This window comes from Rhinolophus sinicus, linkage group LG04, assembly GCF_036562045.2.
Source record: "Rhinolophus sinicus isolate RSC01 linkage group LG04, ASM3656204v1, whole genome shotgun sequence".
Lineage (NCBI taxonomy): Eukaryota > Metazoa > Chordata > Mammalia > Chiroptera > Rhinolophidae > Rhinolophus > Rhinolophus sinicus.
Window position 1 is genome coordinate 118731597 of NC_133754.1, and position 18087 is coordinate 118749683.

General features: G+C 35.9%; 1 protein-coding gene and 1 pseudogene across 4 annotated transcripts in view; both read left to right on the top strand.

Annotated features, from left to right (window-relative positions):
• LINGO2 (leucine rich repeat and Ig domain containing 2) overlaps nt 1-18087 on the top strand; it is a 1139090-nt gene that overhangs the window by 670055 nt on the left and 450948 nt on the right. The gene's annotated exons all lie outside the window — the stretch shown is intronic.
• LOC109449734 (cysteine-rich PDZ-binding protein) lies at nt 1594-1898 on the top strand (annotated as a pseudogene).

The following is an 18087-nucleotide window of genomic DNA, read 5'->3' on the forward strand; positions in this document are numbered from 1 at the left end:
GTGGATTGGGGCCAGCTGTGAAATGAAAATAAAGTCATCCCCCCACCTCACTGGAGGGGACAGCAAATATAATAAATGTTACTTATTCATTTCAGAAACTACCAAAGAAAACTGCAGCACTTTCGGTACAAAGTAAAATGTACTTTGAGTCAGCAATGAAAATTTACTTTGTAGGATGGTTTTGTGGCTTTCTCAGTTCTGCTGAAATAGATCCAAATATTTACAAGTGCTATTTTATTAATAACTATTTTGCCATCTGTGTCAAAGTAATATTGCACAGATGTTCAGGAATAACTTTTGGTTGTGAGAAAATATTAGAGGAAGGTTCAATTTTTCTCCAAATGATGCTGATGGAATAATTTTTTATCATAGTTTAAGATGTCAGAAATAGTAGTTGTTATTGTTTTAAAGTTCTACCACATAAACAGTCCTCAATGAAGCTTAAAGTGGGTATAAGTACATAGACAAAGATGAAAATTTATGACAACATTCAAAACTGAGACTTTCAGCCAATCTATTAATTAGCTTCTGGGAAGACTCCACACTGTGAAACTAAAATTCACAGTCTGAAGTAGAGCAAAGTTATGGTCTTAAATAACATAGCGAGACTCTATGCTCCTCACTTACTTTCTGTCCCCTAACTCACAGATCCAAGATTTGTATCATTCAGACAGTTAGGCAGTCATTCGTGGGCAACCCTCTTCAATCAATGCCCTGAATCCAAGGACAGAGAGAGATATTCCCAGTAGTCATTGTAGGTATGGTGATAATGGGACGTGTGTGTGTGTGTGTGTGTGTGTGTGTGTGTGTGTGTGTGTGTAATAACACTCTATCAGATCAGGACAGAGTACCACACAGTGAGGAGAGAAGATGGTCCACCAACATTGTAACAGAGGTGCTTTATTTGAATGCCTGTTACGCATTGTAATTTGGGCCTGAGGTTGTTCACAATCTACCCTTTAACTGTGAAGCTTAGATGCTTTGTGCTGAACACGAAGTTACCAGTATGGCCAAGGGCTGAAGTTCAGTCTCCTGACTTGTCTGTTGAAAAACACTACCCTTCAATAGATTTCATCACATTCTCATATCAGTAAACAAACAACAGCAACAACACCATAAAAGCCAAACATAATTTGGATAATGATTATTTGAAATGGTAACTTAAAGCCTCAGAGGTAAGCCATATATGGAATAATGAGTTAGTACAGAATCCAGAAACATATTTTAGAAACATTTTTGTCATCTTTAAATATGCATTCCTTGACTTGGAAATAAAAACCATAGAAATTGAAAAGTTGAAATGCAAAGACTTGGAAAGAAACAGAAAATTAAATGGAAGAATGAAATCTGCCTTTGAAGCAGCAAATAATATAATAAGATTTGTGGAAAACAAACTGAAGAAGCACTCCTAGAATTCAGAGGACAAAGACAATCAAAGAAAATGATGAGACGAAAAAATGACCAATATGCAAAACAGAAATCAAACATGTAGGTGATTGTTCATGAAAATAAGATAAAAAGAATAACTCAAAGAGAAGCACTAATTAAAGAATCACACCAGGCTCCAGAGGCCAAGGGAACCATCACGGAAGGATGGTGTGCGAAAAATGTGACAAGAACTTGGTACTGTTATCACTGCAGATACGTGGAAAGATGGTACGAGGACTACCACAGGAAGTTGTGGAAAATGGCTGAAAGAAAATAAAGATTTGACCCCAAAAAAGCAAGATTTGGTCCCTATGGAAAGAATAAGTTCTCCACTTGCAGAATTTGTAGACATTCTGTGCACCAACCGGTTTCTCATCACTGCCAGGGCTGTGCCTACCAAAAGGGCCTGTGTGCAATGTTTGGGAAAAAAGGTTTTGGATACCAAAAACTACAAGCAAACACCTGTCTAGATATATCGATGAAGTTTCTGGCTTTCTATATGATTTTGTTTTCTGCTTTAAATTTTCAAGGCATGTCATAGATGTTCAAGTTACAGAATAACGTGTTTCAAGAAAATAAGTTTAAACTAGGGAAGTTGATTGCTCCTCATTCTTTTGCTCTCAAGAAGTTCTGAATAGCAACAATGTAACTAGACTCCTGCCTCATGTTATTTTCCTTAAAGCATCTTATTGAACTGTAACAAGAGGCTAATTTAACAACAACAACAACAACAACAAATATATTTTTCCCCAGTTCTAAATGCACTTTTCCTTGAATTAAAATGTATTGGGGTGACACTGGTTAGTAAAATTACATAGGTTTCAAGTGTACACTTCTGTAATACCATATACACATCGCATTGTAATTCTTCTCTCTGTACTTTATTTATAAGTACTGCAAGAGTGAGGAAGAGATTATTGATATTTTCTCAGAACTTGGCATTCAGACTTATAATTCTTTCCTCATTCCCTTGTTGGTTGCATAGTTCTTAGTATCAGCAGTCCCTTAATTAATTGCATCTTCACAGGGTATTTAAATATCTGAGACCATTATTGCTAAATGGTTCCTTAGTAATTATCCAAGACCCAAATCAAACACAAGTTGTACTTATGATTTTTGAAAATTAGTTCTTGAAGCCAAAGTGCTAATACCTTTAATATGAGAACAAGAACACAAGGGACACCCCATATATGCCCAAATGAATACACTGAATTTCAGAAAAACACATACTACACATATGACCTTGAATTCACACTACCAGGAGAATCAGGAGAAGAATGCTCATTCATGGTGATGTGTAATGAAAATGAATCACCACTCTTTGGGAAAGCTCTTTGAAGCAGAAACCAAACTTCTTTTACTTCCACTACCCTCTCCCCCCACCACCAAATTAAAAAAAAAAAAAAAAAAAAATAGAACAAAGCAATTATTCTGATTCTAAAAAACAAACAAACAAAAAAAGAATTACATGAAGAAAAATCTTGCTCAAGAAAGAAATGGAAAGGGTTTTTACCACTCTAGAATTTATTTGCTAAGATCTGAGAATTTTTTTTTTATATCGCATGGGAATTTCCTATTCTTTAAAAGTTAGGAAAGTCTAACAGTAAACCAAGACAAAAGATTTTGAATCTGATAATTTGTTGTTGTTTTTTTAAATGTAATACTTCTAGACTATAGAAACTTAGTCTATTCAGATTTTCTTGTTTATCTTAAACAATTTTGGTAATTTGTGTTAAACTAGAAAATCTGTCAATGCTGAGTAATTGTCTATATATATATACACATACACATACAAACACACACACACACACATATATATATATATATATATATATATATATATATATATATATATATATATATGTAAAACAGGACTTGAAGTAAAGCTACCAGTGGAATAATTAAGTGATTTTTATTGTTCTATTTTAATCTCTTCTATGTTTTCTGACATATAAATTAATCATATAGCAATGGTTAATGAAAGACTTATTGAAGTATTCTTAACAATGCACACATAATAAGTGAACAACTCAATAAATTATCACTATCAGAAAGTCCACATACGTGTGTAATAACCACTCATATTAGGAAATAAAACATAACCAACATAATTGAAGATACTCTTTTTTCTAAGTCATGAATCCCAATATTCCAAAAGGTAAACACGTTCCTGAATTTTTATACATTGTTTCACTTTTTTTTAATATAAGTTGAATGATAGAGTATATACTTGCTTTGTTGTGTGGCTTCTTGCTCTCAATATTAATCTCAATATGTGAGATTTCTATGTGTAACAGTAATTTAATTTTCAATGCTGCATACTATTCCATCATGGCATTTGTGGTTCTTATATTCTGTCTTTTTTCTTTTTGAGATTTTTATTAAAATATAGCCAACATACAATATTATATTAGTTTCAGGTATACACCACAGTTATTCAGCAGCACTTGCCTGGCACTATACATAGTTATTACCATATTATTGATTATATTCCCTGTACTTTACATCTCCATGACTATTTTATAACTGCCTATTTGTATTTCTTAATCCCTTCACCTTTTTCAACATGGCTCCACCCTCCCTCCCATCTATCACCCCAATAAATCTAGTACTTATCTGACGCCATACATAGTTATTACGATGTTATTGACTATATTCCTTATGCTATACCCTACATCCCCATGACTACTTTGTACTTCTTAATCCCTTCCCCTTTTCCACCCACTCCCAAACTCCCGTCCATCTGCAACCATCCAAATGTTCTCTGTACCTATGAGTTTGTTTCTGTTTCATTTATTTATTTTGTTTATTAGATTCCACTTATAGGTGAAATCATATGACATTTGTCTTTCTCCGACTACTATCCTCAGCACAATACCCCCTAGATCCATCCATGTTGTCATAGATGGCAAAATTTCATTCTTATTTTATGGCTGAGTAATATCCTATTGCATATATCTACCACCTCTTCTTTATCCATTCATCCATTAAGGAACACCCAAGTTGCCTTTATATCTTGGCTATTATAAATAATGCTGCAATGGATGAGGACGTCCCCTCAAAGTAGTGTTTTGGGTTTCTTCAGATAAATACTCAGAAGTGGGATTACTAGGTCCTTCTTTGTCACTTGTTATAGTCTTTGATTTTAAAGTCTATTTTGTCTGGTGTAAGTATTGCTACTTCAGCTTTTTGTTTGTTTGTTTCCATTTTCATGAAATATCTTTTTCCCATCCCTTTACTTTCAGTCTGTGGGTGTCTTTTGATCTGAAGTGAGTCTCTTGTAGGCAGCATATGTAAAGATCTTGTTTTCTTATTCATTCATCCCCCTATGTCCTTTGATTGGAACATTTCATCCATTTATATTGAAAGTAATTGTTGATAGGTATGTAGCTATTGCCATTTTATTATTCATATGTTTTACTTATTTATTTATTTATTTATTTATTTATTTATTTATTTATTTATTTATTTGTATTAAGGAAGTCCCTCTAAGATTCTTTGTAATTCTGCTTTGGAGGTGATAAACTCCTTTAGCTTTTTCTTGTCTGGGAAACTCTTTCTGTCCTTCAATTCTAAATGATAGCTTTGCTGGGTAGAGTAATTGTAGTTGTAGGTCCTTGCTTTTCATCACTTTGAATATTTCATGCCAACGGTCTGCAAAGTTTCTGTTCAGAAATCAGCTGATATGGGGGCTCCCTTGCAGGTAACTAACTGCTTTTCTCTTGCAGCTTTTAAGATTCACTCTTTGCCTTGAACCTTTGGCATTTTAATTATAATGTGTCTTGGTGTTGGCCTCTTTGGGTTCATCTTGTTTGGGACTCTCTGTACTTCCTGGGCTTGTTTATGTATTTTCTTCACCAAATTAGGGAAGTTTTCCATCATTATTTCTTCAAATAGGGTTTCAATTCCTTGCTCTCTTCTCCTTCCGGTACCAATATAATGCAAATGTTGGTACATTTTACTGTTATCCCAGAAGCCCCTTAAACTTACTTTCCTCATTTTTTTGAATTCTTTTTTTTGGGCTGTTTTCATTGGGCGTTTTCTGCTGCTTATCTTCTAAATCACTGATTCAGTACTCTGCTTCATCTAATTTACTGTTGATTCCCTTTAATCTAGTCTTCATTTCCATTATTGTATTCTTTATTTCTGACTGGTTCTTTTTCATGTTTTCAAACTCTGTTTTTATGTTTCTTATCTCTTTATTGAAGTTCTACATGAGATCACTGAGCATCCTTATATTTTGTTTAGTTATTTTTCTGGAACTTTGTCCTGTTCTTTTATTTGGAACATGATTCTTTGTCTTCCCATTTCAGCTGCATCCCTGTATTTGTTACTATTTATTAGGTAGGGCTGCTATGTTTTCTGATCTTAGTAGAGTGGCCTTATGTGGTAGGTGTCCTGTGGGGCTCAGTGATGCAGTCTCCCTGGTCACCTGAGCCACGTACTCCAGGTGTGTCCCTTATGTGGGTTATTTGGGCCCTCCTCTTATAGTTGAGCCTTGGTTGCTGTTTGTATATCAATGGGAAGGACTGACCCTTGGGCTCATTGGTTGTGAGCCCTGGCCATGACTACATTGGAGGTGTGGAGCAGGGGCTGATCCTACAAAGCAGGATCTGCCTCAGCAGGGCTCTGGTGTCTACTTAATCTGCCCCTTGGGTGTGCCATCCTTGGAGTTGGCTGGGTGATACTCCAGCTCGTTTCAAAGATTGCCACTGGGGGCTCCAGCCCTAGGTCCACCTGGGAGGGGCCCGCTGCAGATCAAGGTCAGCTGCAGCCTGTGCCCCACTCAGTGGCACCTGGCAGGGGCCACAAAGCAATCCACAGATGGCTGCCACCTGTGCTGTGCTTGGAAGTGCCTTGAGAGGCCTAGCTGTGAACCAAGGTCAGCTACCACTAGTGCTGGACTTACAGATGCTCAGCCAGAGATGCAGGACATGGTCAAGCCAGATGCTGTTCATCTGGGTTCCGCAAACCTTTGAGAGACCCTAGGAAAGTCTGCAGCATGAGCCAAGGCAGGCAATTTATATGAAAAAGTCACTGGAAGGGGCTTGGGTGTGCTGGAACGTTGGGTGGGGTCTTGAATCACCAGGGCTTGGCAAACCAATGATGTCAGCCAGCTTAATGGAGGCTCAGATATAGCAGCTGCCTATGCTTGCGTCCTGCTGGGAAGGGGGAGGGCTCAACAAAGGAAAAATGGCTTCTGCCAGCTTCTCTGTCCAGGAGTAAGCTGCCCCTCCTACCCCGTCCCAAGCCAGACAACTCAGTTCCCCTCCATATGTCCCTGTTGCCTCGCCTCCTTCTGCCCCAGTCTGGAGCTCAAAGCCACTAACTCCTTCAGTAAGTCCCTTTAAGAGGAGCACCTGGGAGTGCAGCTGCCCATATCTAATTTAGCCACAATCTCCGCTGGTTTTCACAGCAAAAGTTATGGGGACTTCTCTCCCTGGCACTGGCTGGGAAGGGTCTGGGACTCTCTCCTCAGGGGAGGGTGTGTTGGGGGGGACTTCTGCAGCTGAGATAACTCTCCCAATTTTTAATGGTCACATGAGGGTGTGGGACCCGCCCCTTCCACATCTCTGCCCCTCCTACCAGTCTTGACATCACCTCTTCTGTATGTCTGTAGTTGTAGGGCTTTGATTCAACAAGATTTCAGGCAATTCTCAATTATGGTTGTTTTGTAGTTCAGTTGTAATTTTGATGTGGCCGCGAGAGAAGGTAAACACAGCATTAACCTACTCTGCCATCTTGACTGGAACTTTCTCTTTGATTCTTATACGTGTCTTTTAGGACATGTATGTGCACATTTTTGTGGGACATACAATTACTTACATGTGGCTTATGTATTAATTTCTGGTAGATACCATCAGTTTCCCACACTGGTGTACTATTTTGCATTCCCACTGGCAAAGTATAAAATTTCTAGCTGTTCTACATCTTCACCAATACTTGGTGATTATTAGGGATTTTTATTTTAGTCATATTGGTGGGTGTGTTGTGGTATCCCATTTTGGTTTTTAATTAACATTTCCATAATCCCCAATAAGGGTGGTATTTCTACAACACAACGAGCATCCCCTAGATAATCTCAAATTTAAAAGCAAATGGAAATTTAGAGTATGCATTAAGAAAGGTAGTAGCTGTATTCACCTCCATTAAATGAGCATTCAGGCTAAGGGACCTAAATTTCCCCTTTACACAGGAAAAAACATAAAAACTTATATCATTAAGTGTGCAAGCCTGACATTCTCAATTTACCTTAAAATTCAACTTAACAATTTTGTTCAAGTTTTATTTTCTCATTAGCTAATTAATTCATCACAATCTATCAGTTTTGTCTTGTTTCATTGGGTATGAACCAATCTTCTGACAGCAGAATCACAGTTGAATAGTGATGGTTAGAGTTTACTCCAGGAGAATGATTGCACACTCCATTTCTGTGTTGGGAAAACTAATTATTCATCCAACCATTTGAAACTAGGATGGCACATGGGCAATAGGCATGAAAACGATGTGGCAGGGCAGCATGATTTTGACGGAGGGCCTAGGATTCTCATCCATGCAGCAAGGGCGACAGCTCCATCCCTCTCCCAAGCGTTTCCTCTGGTTGGCTGTGTGATGGTTCATTTGCTTTAATACTATTAGTTTCCAAACAGTGTGAGAGCTTGGTTGATACGTTATTGAGACAATTTTGATGTGCACAATTTGATACTACGTTGTCTGTCAAGTGGCATGTTTTTTTTGTTTTGTTTTGTTTTGTTTGTGTTTTTTGTTGTTTTTGTTTTTTAATGAAATCGTGTTATGATAAATTAGCTAGATCAGATTTGTAGTTGCCACAGGCAGGGAGTGTGTTGGGGGAGCAGGTGATGGAAGAATAGGATGAAGGTGATCACAAGGCACAAACATCCACTTATAAGTAAATAAGTATTGGAGATATAATGTGCAACGTGATGGCTATTGTTAACACTGCTGTATAATGTATCTGAAAGTTTTTAAGAGAGTAGATCCTAAGAGTTCTCATCACAGGGACAAAAAATTAATGTTTATGTGAGATGATGGTTGTTAACTAAACATTGTGGTAATTTCACAATAAATGTAAGTTGAGTCATTATGCTGTACACCTTAAACTTATACAAGGCTGTATGTCAATGATATGTCAATAAAACAGAAAAAAAGTAAATTAGCCAAATCCAAGTGCATTTGTATTGAAATAAAATATGTATAATATAAAACTTACCATTTTAACCATTTTTACTTGTATAGTTCTGTGATAGTGCATACATTTGCATTGTTATGCACTGTCGCCACCATCCATCTCCATAACTTTTGCATATACTAACTTCAATCACATACAAACATTCTACTCTTTCTAAACATTCCTACACACATGTCTGCACACGTGCGTGCACACGAGGTCTGACAATTAAGTTCGCGAACTTGTTGCACCGATGTTGCTAACCTTTTTTGGTGTCAGAAAGGTTATTCATTATGAATTTGTACCAACTGGATAAACAGTTCACCAAGTTTACTATTTGGAAATGCTGAAAAGGCTGCATGAAAAAGTTAGACGACCTGAACTTTTCACCAACAGTTCAAGGCTCTTGCATCACGACAATGCACCAGCTCACACGGCACTGTCTGTGAGGGAGATTTTAGCCAGGAAACAAATAACTGTACTGGAACACCCTTCCTACTCACCTGATCTGTCCCTCAATGACTTCCTTGTTTATCCAAAGATAAAGGAAATATTGAAAGGAAGACATTTTGATGACATTCAGGGCGTCAGGGGTAATATGACGACAGCTCTGATGTCCGTTCCAGAAAAAGAGTTCCAAAATTGCTTTGTAGGGTGGACTAGGCACTGGCATCGGTGCACAGCTTCCCAAGGGGAGTACTTCGAAAGTGACCATAGTGATACTTAGTAATGAGGTATGTAGCAATTTTTCTAGGATGAGTTCGTGAACTTAATTGTCTGACCTCATGCGCGCATTTGTGTATGTGTAGTGTTTACCCATTAACATAGAGTTATAATTATTTTGTATGAATGTGTCTTTTAAATTCTATAGAAAATAAAAAGTAAAATTACAAACCAAAATAACAATAATATTGTTATTTATATTTGTCTGCATATTTACTTTTACCATAGAACCTTATGTTTTTCATATGACTTTGGGTTACTCTCTACCATATTTTCATTTCAATATAAAAACTCCCTTTAAGATTTCTTGTAGGGAAGATCTAGTGGTAATGAACTGTCACAGTTTTGTTTGTTTGTTTGTTTTTTGTTCTGGGAATGTCATAATTTTTCCTTCATTTTTAAGGATTGTTTTGCCAAATACAAAATTAGGTTAATACATTTTTGTTTTCTTTTAGCATTTTAAATACATCATCTTACTGCCTTCTGGCCTGCAAGGTTACTGATGAGAAATACACTGATAGTCTAATGGAATCCCTTGTATGTGATAAGTTTTTTTCTCTTGCTACTTTCAAGATTCTCTGTTTTTGGCTTTGGATAATTTGACTATAATGTTTCTCAGTGTAGGTGTTTTTTTGGTTAACCTTCTTGGAGTTTGTTGAAATTCTTGTATTTATAGATTTATGTATGTCCTCAAATTTGGGATGTTTTCAGCCATTATTTCTTCATATAATCTGTGTGTCCCTTCTCTCTCTCTTCACTTCTTGAAACTTCCATTATGCATATATTGGTCTAAGCACACTTATGTGACTCCCACAAGTCCCTTAGGCTGTGTACATTTTTCTTTATTCTTTTTTCTTTTTGTTCCTTAGACTCAATAATTTCAAATAACCTGTCTTCCAGCTCACTGATTCTCAAACTTCCTGTTTGAGGCTTCTGTTGAACCCCCCTAGTAAATATTTCAATTCAGTTATTGTCAGTTTCAGCTTCAGAATTTCTATTTGGTTATATTTTATTATTTTTATCAGTTTTTAAATTCTCATTCAGATACCATTTTTCTGAATTTCCTTGACTTCTCGGTCCACAGTTTCCTGTAGCATATTTAAGACAGTTGTTTTAAAGTCTTATCTAATAATTTATGCACGTGTTTCTTCAGGGACCGTTTCTGGAGATTTATTTGGTTCCATTTAATGGGCTATATTTCCGTTTCTTTAAATGCCTTGTTATTTTTTTGTTGAAAATTAGGCATTTGAAAAAGCTGCCACATCTCCTAGTCTTTATAGACTTGCTCCTACAATGGAAGGACATCACCAATAAGCCTAGTATAAAGGCTTAGGCCTTTTCAGGCCTTTTCTGAACACGTGTCCTGTCTGTGTATTTGATTATATTTTCTCCCCCGCTCTAGCCCATAAACACTTTAGATTTTTCATTTGTTTTCCAAACTCTTACAAAGCTATCTTAGTCAATCTGTCATTGTTCACTCAATATATCTGTGGGGTACCAGAGCTTGGAGGTTCCTAGTTCAATAATATGCTAATGTCAGCCATGGCTGCTTTTAAAGTCCTAATTTCTGGAAGAGTCTTACTCCAGCTTCTTCTTACTGCCCTCAGTGTTCCCTTGTGTTATTTTGCCCATTATAGCTTACTCCAGACTTCTGTGGGTTTTCAGAGGCCTGGCAATTTTTACATACCTGCCACTGCTTTCCGGGGCTTCCAACCTGTAAGCTAAACTATGCTGCTCTTTCCCTGTCTGAGTTCTAAGTCAGGTGAGACAGAATCCAGTTGTCAGTCAAGCACAGACAGATGAGAACATTGCAAATATGTTCTGCTTGGCTCTTTCGGGCTCAAAAGAGGGAAGTAAAAATTGGGCCACTTCTTCCTAACTGCACAGCGGAGGGAATGGCGCAAGGATGAGCCATGGCCACAAAATTTCCTACCATTTTAAGTGTGCCTCTCCTTGACTGGACATTTGCTTGGTTTCTGTAGATCATTGCTAGTTTCCAGAGCTCCTATAAAGTTGTTTTAATCAATGTATAGACTCCCGCCCATGGGGGAATAAAGGCTTGGAGATTCTGAGTACACAATCTTCTTGATGACACTTTTTAAAGTTTTGATTCAAATGCTTTCTGAATGTAATACAGTGTTGTCATTTCAAAGGAAAAGATTAATTTGCTACATGATTCTTATTTATATTATATGTCAGTAAGTATTATTGAATTAGCCTTTTTTAAAAAAAGTTCCAGTAAATCAGCCAGTTTCTACTCAATAAAAATAGTATATAAATAATTAACAATATCATTTACTTAAATTTTATTCTAGATTTCTAGTTTTAATTATTTCTTAGTTCAAATATGAAAGAGTGCTATAACCTCATTTTTGAAGGAGAGGGTGCCTGTTGTGATGTTTAAGGAATTATGGTTTATTTTGGACATGATTTCATCCTTGGTATAGATGAATTCCAATGACTGAAAAAGATGTTATAAACTTGTCATCATAGGAGTGAAAAGAATCATTCAGGTCTTTGTGTCAACGCTGTTTCTACTATATTGCTTACTACTCTAATGTATGATTGAAAGGGAAAAGAGCTGAGATTAGGAGTCAATTAAGTTGAAGTTATTTTTGTTGGTAGATAAAATCCACCATTTTGTTTCTGTCTTAACACCAGAGTTAGTTTGGAGTTAATTCTGTGTAAGCAGTAATTTTAGTATGTTTTAATCAATGCATAGTGCGATTTCCATAGTTAATCAATATGCATGTGATATAGAGTTGTTTGGATAATTTTATTTATGCCTTCCATTAGATTTAATAAAAGAAACAAAACTTGTAATTGAAGTAACAATTATAGTGAAATCAATGCTCTACTGAAAATCTTAATGTAGAGAGCTATAATTAATTTTATATAACCATCTCTTTCACTTTAAAACAAAAAGCTTATGATGGCCTCAATAATTTCTAAAAGAGTTTATTTATTAAACAAAAGAGTAATAAGAATTGAGAGAAATTATGGAGATTACGATCCATTCATTTAGGCATGTTTATTTTCCCCAAGGTTATACCCCAGATGTCATTTATAGATTTCTCCCACAAATATAGCTTTCAAAATAGGAATAATTGTAATTACATTAACTGAGCTGCATGTTTAACATGTGCTTCAGAAACAAAAATCACTGGATCTAATAGCCATGTAAATCAAATGAAAGCATCCATTAATGGGAGTTATTAAAGAGAAAAGAATTGAATACCCATTCATCCAAACAACTATAACATAAAACTTAGATTTATTTTGTATTAATGCATGCTTATTCTTCAAGAAAACTAAACATGGAAAAGCCTTTCTGATTTTTTTTCTGGTAGAAAAAAAATAAAAGAGAAATAGTTATATTATAGTATTGGAATAGAGTTTATGCCAGTCACTCTAAAGCCTAGATTCTGTGGTAATTGAATGCCTTTAGTTAATTATTATACAAAGAAATATATCTAAACATATCTAAACATTTTATTATGAAATAAGTGTTCATAGAATACGCTGTTAGAATTGTGAGGTGAAATACGTTTCTCTGGACAGAATGACACCTTCTTCCCAACCTAAAATTTTAGGGAAATGTTTTGTCCTGATGAATTCTGCAGAAAATCCTACTAAGATACTGATCTGGAAAATTCATAGCAACATTCTTGATATTATATCACTGATTGATTCTCTTCTTATAGAGACATAATGTAAAGTACATTAAGATGAAAACAGGCTCATTTCCTGTAACTTCAAATAAACAAAAATAATTTTTATTATGACAGGAAGGAATGAATACAAGGTGTTTTAAACTGATAAGTTCTATTGAGATTTTTTCCCCTGCCAAGTGCCCTCAATTAAACAGCTAATAAAGACTTACCTCAATTTCATTAAATCACTATACATTACTTTCATTTCATTTTTGTCATTGAATTATAAAATTCCCTGAAAGCTCATCTTGGTTTCCTCCCCTTTACTGAAGGTGTATCAAATGGCTGGGTTATTTGCTTGTTTATTTTTCATACAACTACACATACTCAAGAACATAATGCACACATATTTTCTGAATAAGCTGTAGTAGAAGTGCATGATTTTTCATTTATGGCAGCCCAGATGACCTTTCTACAGACCATTGTCTGCTAACTTCCAAGGCTAAATCCCTTTTATTTACTTTGTCTAAATTGGCCCTTTCCTGCATGCAGGTTTGACAATTAAGTTCCTGAACTTGTTGCAACAATGTCACTAACCTTTTTTCATATCAGAGGGATTATTCATTATGAATTTGTACCAACTGGCTAAACAGTTAACGAAGTTGACTATTTGGAAGTGCTGAAAAGGCTGTGTGAAAATGTTAGACGAAAATGACTGAACTTTTCACCAATTCCTGGCTCTTGCATCACGACAATGCACCAGCTCACACAGAACTGTCTGTGAGGGAGTTTTTAGCTGGTAAACAAATAACTGTATTGGAACACCCTCCCTACTCACCTGATCTAGCCCCAGTGACTTATTTCTTTACCCAAAGATAAAGGACATATGTATTGAAAGGAAGACATTTTGATGACATTCAGGACATCAAGAGTAATACGACAACAGCTCTGATGGCTGTTCTAGAAAAAGAGTTCCAAAATTGCTTTGAAGGGTGGACTAGGCACTGGCATCAGTGCATAGCTTTCCAAGGGGAATACTTCAAAGGTGACCATAGTGATATTCAGCAATGAAGTATGTAACAGTATTTCTAGGATGAGTTCGTGAACTTAATTGTTTGAACTTGTAGAAATGGAAAGTACTAATATAGCTATAATCCAGACTTTAGGTAGGCAAAATTGGAAGATAGGTGAATGTTTTCCTCATTTTCGCTTTTTATTCCTTTTTGCAATTTATGTGTTTGTGTGTGTGTGTGTGTGTGTGTGTGTGTGTGTGTGATAAATGTCCTCTTACTCTGCCACTCCCATAATAAGTCAGTTATATTTTAGGTGTCAGATTAAAAAAATTTGATAAATTACTTCACATTAAATCAAAAGTAATGGTTAGGCTCTACTTTATAGTGGCATTTTCTTTAATAAGGACTATTGCATATCTAAGCAATGAATTATAGGCTCTCATCACATAGACTGGAGGTAATTTACTTACTCTAAAATTTGTGTGATGATAACATTTGTTTTCCAAACCAAGAAATAATTGATAACGAAAAGGGCACTGTTTTTTAAATTTTTTATTAAATTTATTGGGTGACATTGTTTAGTGAAATTATATAGGTTTCAAGTATACATTTCTATAATACATCATCTGTATATTGCATTGTGTGTTCAGAACACTGAGTCAGTTCTTCCATCACCATATATTTGACCCCCTTTACCCTCTCCCACCCCCCTCCCCCCTTACCCTCTGGCAACCACTAAACTGTTGTCTCTGTCTATAAGTTTTTGTTTCTTTTTTTGTTTTGTTCCTTTGTTGTTTTCAGTTTCATATCCCACATTTGAGTGAAGTCATATGGTTCTTGACTTTTTGTGTGAGTTAATTTTGCTTAGCATAGTAATCTCAGGATTCATCCATGTTTTTGCAAATGGCAAGATTTCATCTATTCTTGTGGTACAGCAGTATTCCATAGTGTATATATACCACATCTTCTTTATTCAATAATTTATTGAAGGACACTTTGGTTATTTCCGTGTCTTGGCCACTGTGAATAAAGTTACATTGAACACCGGAGCACATATATCTTTATGGATAAAAGTTTTCAAATTTTGTGGGAGGTACCCAGAGGAAGTATTGTGGGTCATATGGTAATTCAACTCTTAATTTTTTGAGGAACCTCCACACTGCCTTCCATAGTGGCTGCACCAGTCTGCATTCCCACCAACAATGTTGAGGGTTCCTTTTTCTCCACAGCCTCTCCAACACTTGTTACTATTTGTCTTGTTAATAATAGCCATTCTAACAGGTGTGAGGTGGTATCTCATTGTTGTTTTGATCTGTATTTCCCTAATAGTTAGTGAATTTAAGCATATTTTTGTATATCTGTTGGCCATTCATATGTCTTCTTGGGAGAAGTGTCTGTTTAGGTCCTCTGCCCATTTTTCAATTGGATTGTTTGTTTTTTGTTGTTGTTCTATTGTATATGTTCTTTATATATTTTGGATATTAGCCCCTTATTGGAGATGTTGTTTGCAAATATCTTCTCCCATTCGTTTTTTTGCCTGTTTTGCTGTGCAGTAGCTTTTTAGTTTGATATAGTCTCATATTTATTTTTGTTTTTACTTCCCTTGCCTTTGAAGTCAAATTTGTAAAATGCTCTCTGAACCCAAGGTCCATGAATTTAGTACCTACGCTTTCTTCTATTATCTTATTGTTTCAGGTCTTATGTTTTGGTCTTTGATCGATTTTGAGTTGATTTTGATGTATGGTGACAGATAAGAGTCTAGTTTCATTCTTTTGCACATGGCTTTCCAATATTCCCAGCACCATTTACTAAAGAGGCTTTCTTTTCTCCTATGTATGTTTTGGGCTCCTTTGTTGAAAGTTATTATATCTGCCCATGTATATGTGGGTTTATTTCTTAGTTCTCAATTCTATTCCACTGGTCTGTGTGTCTATTTCTCTGCCAATACCATGCTGTTTTGAGTATTGTCACTTTGTAGTGTAAATTGAAGTCAGGGAGTGTGCATTATTAATAAGTACATGAGGATTACAGTGTAAACCAGGATTGTCCCTGGCAAATAAGAACATGTGGTTCTGCAATCTAAAATGCCATCTTCTAGTCTTAGGCTTCTCTGTCCAAAGTACCTAGCCCTTCGTGTGTTTCCCACAATTTGCAGACATATGTTATCTTGCAAAACTTAATGTCAAAACAAATGTTTGGCAGTGATGATTAAGCTGTCCCTGAGATGGCTTAGAAATCCTAGGACAAGCAATTCTCCAATTTTCAGTATGAAAAAGTTGTTCCGTATTAGTACAGTATGTGGTCCCTTGGAAAACTGCACTGACTTGATCTCGTCATTTCTACTCCTCAAAAGCCAAGTTACTCTGAATCCACATTACTTCATTGAGCCAATCTTCTTTGTCTATAGAGTGGTGGTAGAGTAGGGAAGTGATTAGAAGAGAGGATGCCTAAAGATATTTCCAGGACTAGCATTCCATGAGTTTGAGCAAGAATTACGCTAAACTTTCTTACTTCCAATAAATAACACCACAAACTAAAAAAAAAAAGTCATTTATATATAATTGATGTGAAATTTTAGATCCCTCTATTAATGGTTGAAGAGAAAGGTGACAGACATTTCCAACTCCATATTTTCCCCTATTTATTGTCTTTGTTCATGTACCATGTGTGTTTTATCTCCATTAAAAGTGAGATGCCATTGAAAACGGGTACAGTAGCCCCCGCTTATCCGCAGAGATATGTTCCCAGACTCCAGTGGATGCCTGAAACCAGATGTAGTACCGAACCCTATATATACTATATTGTTTCCTGTACATACCTGCACTTTATGACTTCTCTTTGGCATATCCAAATTGCCAACATCGCTACTGTTGTGCTTTAGGGCCATAATTAAGTAAAATAAGGGTGATTTGAACACAAGCACTGTGATGCCATGACAGTCAATCTTAACACTGAGAGGGCTACTAAGTGACTAAGCATATACAGCATCGATAATTCTCATTTTGGGCAGGACAGAGCGGGATGCATGAAATTTAACTGTGCTACTCAAAGCAGAACACAATTTAAAACTTATGAATTGTTTATTTCTGGAATTTTCCATATAATATTTTTGGACCATGGTTTGCCACAGGTAACTGAAATTGAGGAAAGCAGAACCATGGATAATGGTGGACTACGGTATGAGATTTTTTTTGTTTAAACCATGATAAATGTTATTACAGCATGTAACCTCTTTTATTGATCATGAAGTGAAAATAAGGGCCCTATTATTTGTTTTACTTGTTCCTAAAACATTACTTAAACAATATTATCTGTAATGATTCTGTGTTATTTACAATGAAAGACTATTATCCTGCAGACCCTGAAAGGGTTTCTGATGATAATAATGGTAGCTCTATAATTAATTGTTCTCTCTTTGCAGAAAATATTAGATTTTTCTGGGAATTCCTTTCAGTTTCTCTGGTTACATGATAAAAAGGTAGTATGGGTTAGGACTAAGGTTAAGCAAATAAATATAAAGATTAGTATTAAGATTAACGATTACTTTGGAGATAATCAATACAGGTTTTAGAAGCAGATCATACTTCAAATCCTGACTCTACTGGTCTCGGCTTTGTAAACTTAGAGCAAGTTACTTACTGTCTTTGAGCCTTAATTCTATCATTTGTAAAATGGACTGTTGACATCTAACTCACAGGATAGTTGAGAAAATTCAGTAAGATGGAAGGAGAACTGACTCTGGGTGGTAAACACACAATGTGATATATAGATGATGTATTACAGAATTGTACACCTGAAACCTATGTAACTTTACTAACCATTGTCACCCCAAGGAACTTTAATTAAAAAAATAATAATAAGTTAAATAAGTTGAATGGTCACAGTCATTGTAATGTCACAGATCTCATACCATTTTCTTTTTCTTGCCTGAGAATCTTGAACAAATACAAGCGGGAACTGTTACTTGCACCACTAGTCATTGGATCTTGGTGTCTTTTGTATTCTTTGTCTATGTTAGACACTCATAAAGTATCACCATGTCCTATCTCTCCCCACATTCCAAATGAAAGCATTAATGACA